At 40.2% G+C, this 10,644-nt stretch overlaps 1 pseudogene; it reads right to left on the reverse strand.

Annotated features, from left to right (window-relative positions):
- Nucleotides 1-552: 552 nt before the first annotated feature.
- On the reverse strand, nt 553-1,422 carry LOC131068010 (transcription termination factor MTERF4, chloroplastic-like; annotated as a pseudogene).
- Nucleotides 1,423-10,644: the final 9,222 nt, after the last annotated feature.

Genomic DNA, 10,644 nt, shown 5'->3' on the forward strand with positions numbered 1-10,644 from the left:
GCCCAAGAAAAAATCAGACAAACAATGGCAGATTGGAATAATATAATCTGAAATTCAGATAACTCACATCTTCGTTTCTTTTGTTTAAAGCTTGAAATTAATCATCCACCAGCAAATGTTGTACTCCATGAAGGTGGCACTTATAATTTTAAACAAAATCCTTTTTTAAAAGAAATGTTTAATTTTTTACATAAACTCTTCCAGGGTTGAAGTAGATATTTTCTATGTTGAACAGTGCATACTTGAACTTAGATCTCTTATAATCTTGCCCACAAACCAGTTCTCCAATTTTTTCCAATTTCCATAATGTAATTGAATTTCATTTACACTTTTCTCATCTTGTCAATGCCATATAAAAGAATGCATTTTATGCATCAATGATGAGAACAACAAATTAATCTAGAAGCACTCAGTTTCAAAATCTATGGAAACCAATTCATTTAAAGCAAGTTATCCACAACACTTTTGCAGTAATATATTGTTAAAAAAAACATGACAACTCTTATATTTATCTAAAATAATCAATATTCACTTGCAACTGCATACACCAGGCTATTCACAAATCAATACCAATTTAACCTCCATTCTTTCTTCAAAGCTTTGACTGCTGTAATTGAGGATCCATTCTAGACTACCAATGATGCCCTTTCTTGACATTCTCTGTGAACAAGATTTGATTCTGAATTCCAGGTTGTAAGTAAGAATGAAATTCTACAAGTTCTTGCATAGGCCTATTCATCTCTCTTAAAATAATAAAAACTATGTTTAATGATTTCCACACTTGTGGCAAGCAACCACCATTTTTGTTATATTTTTGTCTGAGAAACCATGTCATCTCAAATATTCTACTCATTTCAGAATTGGTGTCAAGGCTAACTATCTATGTGTGGTATCTTCTCCAAATTTACCAAAGTCTGTTGGATCTACCTTGATATTAAAATTGAAAAAGTATTGTTGGGAAAACAAGTCTGGCTTCAATCTAGTCTCGAGAATCTGTGGATACTTAATTATCATAGAAGGGAAAGCTTATTGTCGTACACCAAAAGTAAGCAGTCTATCTACATTGGGCTTGATTAATTCTTCCATATCATATTCAAGAATATATGGTCTTTTCTCAACCATTCAGGCCACAACATGTTTGGGAAGTCTTAGACATACAAGGTAACTACAAATGGTTTGATCATTGTCTGAACTCACATACCCAAAATGTCAGGATACTGTGTCACCATTGGTCCAATGTCTCTAGGCCTCACCCCAATACTAAGTACAACAAACTGAAGTGTTCATTGTCCCATCAAGTTTAAATCCAAGAAGATCGGGATCCTTGAAAAAGACATACGAAATGTCTTCTCTCTCAACATCAAGCCCTCGAAGAAATCTAACAACTGGCATAAGATCTACAACGACACTAGCATGCAACATTTTTCTTAAAGAAAACTGGCAATGTCTTTGTTTTCATTTAACCACTTTATCCAAATAGTCCAGTATATGGTTGTTGATGGGCCTTTTATACTCACCTACATGCAGGTTTTGCATAATTACAAATAGTTTAGAATTGCATTGCACATCATTATAGATCTTAGCATTACGTCATATCATTCTTGTTTCTTGAGTTGTCATTTTTCAAATATCATGTATCTGAGAGCCATCATATGAACACCCGAAGTCTTCAAGAATAGAGAGCAATGAGGCAATTTGACGAAGTATTTTAATTTTTTTATTTGTATTTTTACTCTTTCATATAATGCTTCATTGGATCTTTGTGTAACTAATTTTAATGAATTTACACTAATTTTACACATCATCATATTCTGGTACCCACTGTGGGGCCAAGTCCCATTTTCAACAATTTCTTGCAGATTTTTCTTCGGCAGGTGAACGCGGAGAACCAGTTTAGCACTTCAAAGAGGAATATTAGCGTTTTCAGCTTCCAGATCAACGCATTAAGACCTCCTTCTAGTGCATTTGTCTCCCCTATTAGCGTTTTGGGTCTCAAGATTAGCGTTATAGTTCAATGAATTAGCATTTAGCTTTGACACAATAGCATTCTTGATTCATAGAATAACATTTTCAGTTCATAGAATAGCGTTTTAATTCCACATAATAGTGTTTTCAGCTTACAGAATAGCGTTTTAGTTTTGCATAATCGCATTTTCATATCACAGATTAGCGTTTTAATGAGTAACTTTAGCGTTTTAATGAGTTACTTCAGCGTTTTCAGTTCAGCTTACAGAATTTTAATTTCTAGAAACTATTTTTTGTCATTTTATTTTGCAACTACTTATACGCTGTCATAGACCAAAATTGAAAACCATATGCTATCAGACATTCAACTAAAACTACTAATGTTGTTTACAGCCGCATGAGCATTACACTTGTTTCTTTGTTTAATTTAGGCACATAGATTAACTAGGGGATTAATCAATACCATGTCTTACGTGCCTAAGATGGTAGGTGAGTATGCTCTCCCTTTCATTGGGTGATTAGAAAACCAGACCTTACGAATTTTCTTTTCAAGTAGTGCAATAGCTTGAGCGGGCCTGCCCTCTCAAGTAGCTCATAAGGTCGGTTGACAGGGGAACGACCCAAGTGGGAAAGGCTAACGCCAAGTTCATCTAACTCATTATAAAATAAAAGTGATTTTGATGAAAATTGAAATCAACGACAATGCTTGGGAATAGCTCTCCTCTGCACCTTCGAGTATATCAAACCTTGGTTTTCAAGGCTGGGAGACCTCTTAATTGAGTTTATACCTTGACGCGCTGAACAGATGCCCATACTAGTTCCTTGTTAGTAAGAAGCCACCCCTATTAGCCTTGGTGTGAAAATTTCAGTGGAAGGGAATAGCAGGTTTTCCCCCCAAGACACTCACCATTTGGCTCCTTGAAGGAGAGGCAAAAATCCTTGGCTTTGTATAGGATACTTGTAGCCTTCCGAGGAGAGGATGGTCGGGTTATCCTTCCAATCCTGGAGGCCCCTATCTGCCAACTCTCAACAATGACAAAAGTGGATATCCCCTCTTAGGGTGTTTACACTTGTGCTACGAAGATTTCAAGTTGTGGGCTGAGTTATCGCATTGTATCCAAATCCTTAGGATAGCTCTATGTGAAAGTGTTTTACTTATGCAAAACCCGTGAAAATTTTGGGCTTTTATTTGAAGCCTTGAACATACACTTGATGTTTAGATCCTAGGGCTAAAAAGACAACTATTTTAAATTTTGTCTTTTGTGTTTTCAGATCACATATCAGACGTATCATCCACTAAAACACACTTAATCTCGACCAAAAACTAAACATCACACTATCAAACTGTCAAAATTAGACTTTATAGAGTAGAATAGCGTTTCACTATTTGAGAATAGTGTTCTAGTTTCACACATTAGCATTTTGGAAATAAACTATAGCGTTTTGGAAACAAACATTAGCGCACATAGACCATACTTTAGCATTCTTGGAAAATAGCCTAGCACTTTCATAGTCTAGATTAGCGCTCTAATAGTCAAGATTAGCACACGTGGAAACCAGAATAGCGCATCCCTATAACATCAAAAACAAAAAAATAAAATATAACCTTAAAACCCAGTTTAGCGTTTCACTGGCTAATATTAGTGTTCACTAGGGTAGCCTAGCGTTCTAGGAGTCTAGAATAGCATTTTGGGTAAACAGTCTAGCATTTTGGGTCTCTGATTTAGCGCTCTAGTAAATTTGGACCCTACACAAAGAGCATATTCGATCTTTTTTCCAGAAATTTAATCACAATTTTGGATACCCATTTCAGAGTGGATTCACTCTTCATCACTGTCAGGTCAATTCAAAACTACTAGTAAAAACGGGTTTTACAAGTTGATTCATTTTGAAAGCATAAATCAAAACATCTTAAGTGCACAATTTCAAATCTTTGATATCTGATTTATGAAGCACAGTTTCATTTATCAAGATTCATCATCCTCAATCAAGAAATGAAGGCTTTAAAATCAGATTAATTCAGTCTTATCAATAGGGTCTCTCCTATTTGACTTAGTTGAATCATATCAAACTTGCACTTCAAACAAGGATTGAAGCTTAAACATTTCCAGCCACTTGTATGCTAGTTTTTACTAGAAATCAGAAGAAGAAATTAAAACAACGGAAATGAAAACAAAAATCAACGATGGCGGAAGAGAATCCTGTCTTTCATCAATATGCATCTCGTTGCCAAAATGATGATGATGAAGAAATAACGGAAGAAACTATCAAAGAAGCTCAAGAAGATCCAAAGTTTAGTAAATTTATAGAAAAGGTCATTGAAATGGATAACGAAAAATATTTCCTCATGTTAGCACGTCAAGGTGCCAAGTTACCTCATGATTTTGATATTGCAAGACTGGGACAAAGTGAAAGAACTAGTGAAACTCGAAATGATGCTAGTGAGACTCATAACTAAGGAAATCAAAACAACCGAGACAACGAGGCGAGGAATAACGTTGATAATCCCCTTTTGGCTCTTACTCAACAAATTCAAGCACTTCAAACACAACTCCAAGACATGCAAAGGGTAACTACAAAGAGATACTCATTGCAAGACATCTACCCTTATCCGTTTGATAGAAATCTAAACATGGTACGATTCCCTCCAAATTGCGAAATCCCTAAATAGGACAAATATAATGGTAGAACTGATCCAGAAGACCATGTCAGGCAATTTTGCATAATGAGTATGGGATTCACACATGAAGACGCTTATCTAATGAGACTATTCCTTAAGATTTTAAGTGGACAAACCATGGAATGGTTCTCTAAACTACCACCTAGCATCAGAACTTTCGAAGAATTGGTGAGTAAGTTTGTATTCCAATATTCATATAACATTCAACATGAGATCACCATGCTAGACTTGTGTAACACGAAACAAAAGAACGAAGAACCCTTCATGATATTTTTACAAAGATGGAGAAGATTATTTGTAAGATATCCTCATCTAGTACCTGATAATGAAAAAGATGGACATTTTCATTGACAACCTAAATGATGAAATGAGTTATGTGCTTAAACTGCAATGTCCCCCAAGTTTTGAGAAGATGTTTGAAAATGGGATAAAAAATTAGGAAGCGTTGGTCAAGAAAGGAGTATTGAAACTTCAAAAAGAAGGAAATAACTCCAACAATAATAACACATATAAATTCAAGTTTTGGAACAAGAATAGAAACATTGTCAATGATGGAATAGTGGATGTTAACAATGTGAAACGAAAGCAGCCCATATTCAATCTATAGAGTCATACCTCGACAACCAATCAGGATAATAACACACCAATATTACCCTCCACCAACTTTCATAGAAAATTCACATCTATCGGTGAAACACTCAAATCAACACTTAAAACACTCATTACAAACAGATTAATTACCTTACCGAAAGTAAGAGATTTTGAACCAAAGGTCAAACTTGCTTGGTGGAATGACAATCATTACTATAATTATCATCTAAGTAAAGGACATCAAACTAATGATTTCCAATGATTGAAACATGTCATTCAAGACTTGATAGATAACGAGGTTATAATTGTAGATGGGTACAAAACAAATGAATCACACATGACGTTCAAAAATCTGTTACCAAATTACGAAAAAAGGAGAAACCTCAGCACCACCAAATAAAAAAGGTAAAGAGAAAGTTAACTATGCTCACACATGTGATAATGTGGTCAATGTTATTGTAGTCAAAGAAAAATAGCAACTAGAGCCTACACATGGCATCACACGAAGTAAAGCTAAGATCACTTTATCGGGTCCCACAACTGACACACCATCCACTTCTAAACAATACAACATAGTGGACCAATTGCAAAAGACCCCGACACAAATATCTGTATCTGGTGAAAATGGATAACAATAAACAACAATATTGAAAGACTAAAATGGATTCAACCACTAAACCCTAGCCTAACAATGAACAAAGATCCACCATAACATATGAAGATAACCTAAGACAATGCAAATAACTCAAAATCACAAAGATTATACCATCACATGTCCACTAGGGTTTTGATCTCCATTCTTCCTATCTCCATTGATCTTGTTTGATATGCTTGCTCTCAGATTTTTGTATGCACAAGAGCTCAACAAAGAACGGAATGTGGTTGCAAGTAGAATTGTAGTGTAGCCAAGTACTCCAAAATCAGTCATTAGGGTTTGACAATGAAGAAAGCATCTCCTTAAATAGAAGACACAATATGAAATGGAGGGATAAGATTGAGAGGTGTAAAAAGAGAGGTCGGCTAAGATTAGAGGGTAGGTAAAGGAAATAATAAAATAATGAAAGGGGTAGGTAGTGTATGAATTAAGAGATGAATGACATGTGTCATGGGTAGAAAAAGCTAATGAATTAATTAAATAAATAAAGATTTATTTAATTAATAGAAGAAGTAGGACAATTAAATAAATAAAATATTTATTTAATTTAGGAAAGGGATAATTTAAATAAATAAATGTATTTATTTAAATGTGAAATAAGGCTAGAAGAGGATAAATGAATTAATTAAATAAATAAAGATTTATTTAATTAATAGAAGAATTAGGCTTAGATAATTAAATAAATAAAATATTTATTTAATTAAACATGACAATTTTAGGTGTCTACATTTTGCCCCTCTTTGAGACAATGCGGCTTGTCGCGTTGTTTCAAAGAAAAATAAGATGAACTGATACAGAGTTGCCCCAGGATGGGAATTATATGCCCCCTCGAGAGATTGGATGAAAATGTCTGAAAAGATTGCAGACAATCTCTCGATAAGAAAGATGGGATAGAATGGGTTGAGCGAAGAGAGTGATAGAGTCACGGACTGAAGAAGACGGACTCGGGAAAATGCAGGCGAGGGCTAGGCTAGGCTATAAGATAGGCCACGGGCAAAAGACATCCTCATTGTCATCCACACCCATAGAAGATCATAGTGCAGAGTGAGAAAAGAGCAGCAGCAGTCAGCAGCGATGGCATTCATTCATAGATTCGACCGTGTCCGCCGATTCCAGTGACCAGCCGATGCAGGAGAGCCGGTAAGTACCCGAAAACCTCCTCGTACTTTCACGCATTTCGAGTTTTTGTCATAAATGCATGTTTAGGAGCAATAAATGCGCTAGGAATAGGATAGTTTAAAAGTGCAAAAACGCGCAACCGCGTCTGTGTCAGCGCCAGGCGCGTCTGTGTCCAACAGGCGCGTCTGTGTCGGGTCCAGGCGCGTCTGTGCCTGGAACCGCGTTTGTGTTGAATGCGGACGCGTTTGTGAAATGTAGCAGCGTCTGTGCTTTTTAGTAGCGTTTATGTCATGCAGGGACGTCTGTGTTCCCTGGTCGCGTTTGTGTCTGGCATAGGCACGTTTGTGTTCAGAAAATGCGTCTGTGTTGCAGAGGCGCGTTTATGCAGTCTATAAGCGCGTTTAGGAGTTAAAAGCGCGTTTGTGTTGTAAAAGTGCGTTTGTGTGTTTAAATGCATGGTTTTAGTCTTTTAGGTCAAACCGGCAGTTCTGTGATGAACATACGCTGTCGATTGGATAAGCTGCTGAGAGGATACACTCAAGCAGGTCCTCTAGGAAGAGTAGAATAGATCAAGGCACTTTGTGATGAACAGGGAGCACCAAGATAGGCAGCACTTTGTGATGAACAGGGAGTGCGAATGTGAGTGACACTTTGTGATGAACAGGGAATGTCACACACGTAGTACTTTGTGATGAACAGTGAGCACTACTAGGATAAATAGCAACACTTTGTGATGAATAGGGAGCACTACTAGGATAGAAGCAACACTTTGTGATGAACAGTGAGTGTCACTAGGATAGATAACCATATGCATTTAGATAGCAAGTAGCATTTTGTGATGAACAGTGAATGCCACCATGACTAACATGATTGATTTGTTTGACTGCAGGAGTATTTGCCGATGTTGGAGTCACGGGAGAGATTCCCATCGACTCAGAGACTGCGACCAGAGTTGTCGATTCAGGACATGATTTCCATTGAGGAGATGGGTCTCACACATATGCTCTATGTGCCCGAGTTTCGGGCAAACATGGGGTTGCTGACTGCGTTGGCCGAGAGATGGCACTCAGAGACATGCACGTTTCACCTGCCGATGGGTGAGATGACAGTGACATTAGAGGATGTATATAGGATTCTGCATGTTCCTATTGATGGAGAGTTGATTCCCTATGACCGAGACGGTGACAGGGAGGCATTGAGACGGGTTTTTCATGATCCTGAGTTGGAGATGCGAGCAGGTCATGTAGCCTGGGACACCATGACTGCCACAGGATTAGCATTGCCGGCAGTTGTTGGGGGAGTCATCAGTGGATATTTGTGTCCAGACAGGGCCACACGAGGATTGGCAGTGGGCTGGGGAGGGGCCTTGGAGACGCTGATGGCAGAGCACACTAGGTATGCATGGGGGCCATGTGTCCTGGCACATTTGTATTATGAGCTGCATCAGTTTGTATACCATGGATCAGTGGGTTTGGGCTGCGGTGTGACTCTCTTGCAGGTGTGGGCCTATGAGCACCTTCTCATCACACGGCCGATTCACTTCAGAGGCAGAGGACAGGGACAGAGTTTCGTGCACCTGTATGCCATGATTACATCCCAGCCTCGGATTGGGAGATTGGAGCACTGGAGGAGAGTTATTGATGATATTGACATGGTGATCTGGAGGCCGTACCTGGGGTGCGAGGAGTGGGAGGACGATGCAGTGGAGCTGCCCTACACCTTCCGGAGTAGGTACCTGATCAGGCGGACGCCCTATATATTAGAGAGACAGCTGGTGGACAGGGTATGCAGGCAGTATGGCAGGATCCAGAGGATGTCGCGAGGCTCGGGCATGTATGCCCGTACGGTCAGAGATCAAGTGCAGTTTGGCCCACTGCTATCATATGATCAGGCAGTGATGCAGCTAGCGGAGATGATACCGATGCCATGGGACATGTGGCCAGAGGTAGATGATGCAGGGATGGATGCCGAGTACTCTGCGTATTGGGTAGAGCATCCATTTCCCAGATTGACAGATCCGGCAGAGCCACTAGATGGAGAGGGTGGAGGAGAGGATGATGATGGAGGAGGGGATGGAGGTAGGGGCCGGCGGAGGCGGAGGGGAGTGGTGGGAGAGAGGCGGGTAGCACCTCGGAGGGAGGGAGGACAGGAGAGAGCAGCTCCAGTGGTGAGAGGACGGGGTGGACTGCCCCTACAGGTGCCAGCAGCACAGGGTCCCAGAGAGGGACAGAGACAGGTGCAGCCAGAGGGACAGAGACAGGTACAGCCACAGGTACCTATACAGGCACAGGGACAGGTGCAGGCAGAGGCACAGGGACAGGCACCTGTAGAGGAGGAGCCACAGGCAGAGGCGGAGAGCGGAAACTCTGAGGAGGATGAGGTGGTGAGGCTGCGGGAGATCTGCCAGGGCCAGGCAGATGAGATTGAGGATTTGGTTCGAGAGAGGAACCACCTCAGGATCAGGGTCCGAGACACAGAGCGGGAGAGGGATCAGGCCATCCAGAGATACACAGAGGCCGAGACAGCTCTGAGGGAAGGTAGGCGGGCAGCAAAGGATGCAGGGGCAGGCTACGCATATGTTTTGCGAGCCGGAGAGGAGATCGCCTACTGGAGGGATCTATACTATGCAGCCGTGCCAGCAGATCAGCGGGCTAGGAGCTTCCAGAGATCGTCGCGCACAGCGACGGCTACGGGAGGGAGTCGCAGGAGACAGGCATCCAGCGGTGGAGTCATGGGGCCTCCACCACCACCAGAGAGACAGGGGGATCCTGGGGCGGGACCATCTACAGCTCAGACTCCGTCGAGGCGAGGCGGCTCCGAGGGAGGGAGTTCCTCATAGCTATAGTGGGCTCCCATTGTATCAGTATATGTACCATTGTTGTATTGTAGACACCTGCGGGTGATTCTTTTGTAGCCATATGATTCTTTTGACATCATTGTATCATGACACTTTTGATTATATATGAGATGATTCATTTTGCGGCAGCTATATGCATGTGTACCTATGTGATGAGATGTTCTTATGTGATGCATGTTTTATGATATGGATGCTTATATGATGCAATGCAATATATTTTTGTTCTTTTTTGTTGTATATGTGATGCATGATGCAAATGTGAATGTATGTAATGCAAATGAATATGATACTGCAAATGATTATTTACATAATGAAAATGTGAGATGTGCTAACATGAGTTGTATGCAGGATGTGATGCAATTGTGAGATCTATATGTATGTATGAAATGCTTATATGTGGTGATGCAGATGTAGCTATATGAAATGCAAATGTTTTTGGTGTGTCATTATACTCAGTCATGTGATAGCAGGCTACGCGGACTCGAGAAGGACAATGGAAGTCAATCAAGAAAGGGGGATGGAAGACAGAAGATATGAACGTGAAAGAGCTTCTTGTGCATTATCATCATTGAGCTTTATTATGGCAAAATAGGTTATGACAATCGAGGCATTTGTTCGGCCCAGAAAGTCATTGTACCTGTTTGCATGGAGATAAGACAGTCACAAACAAGGAATGCCCCAGTTCACACTAGACTCACAGTGTCCTCATATCCTTGGACAAGTCATAGCATTACTAAAAGACAATCCACAGACAGCAAATGCAAATAGGTGACGATA

This window comes from Cryptomeria japonica, chromosome 4, assembly GCF_030272615.1.
Source record: "Cryptomeria japonica chromosome 4, Sugi_1.0, whole genome shotgun sequence".
NCBI classification, from domain to species: Eukaryota; Viridiplantae; Streptophyta; class Pinopsida; order Cupressales; family Cupressaceae; genus Cryptomeria; species Cryptomeria japonica.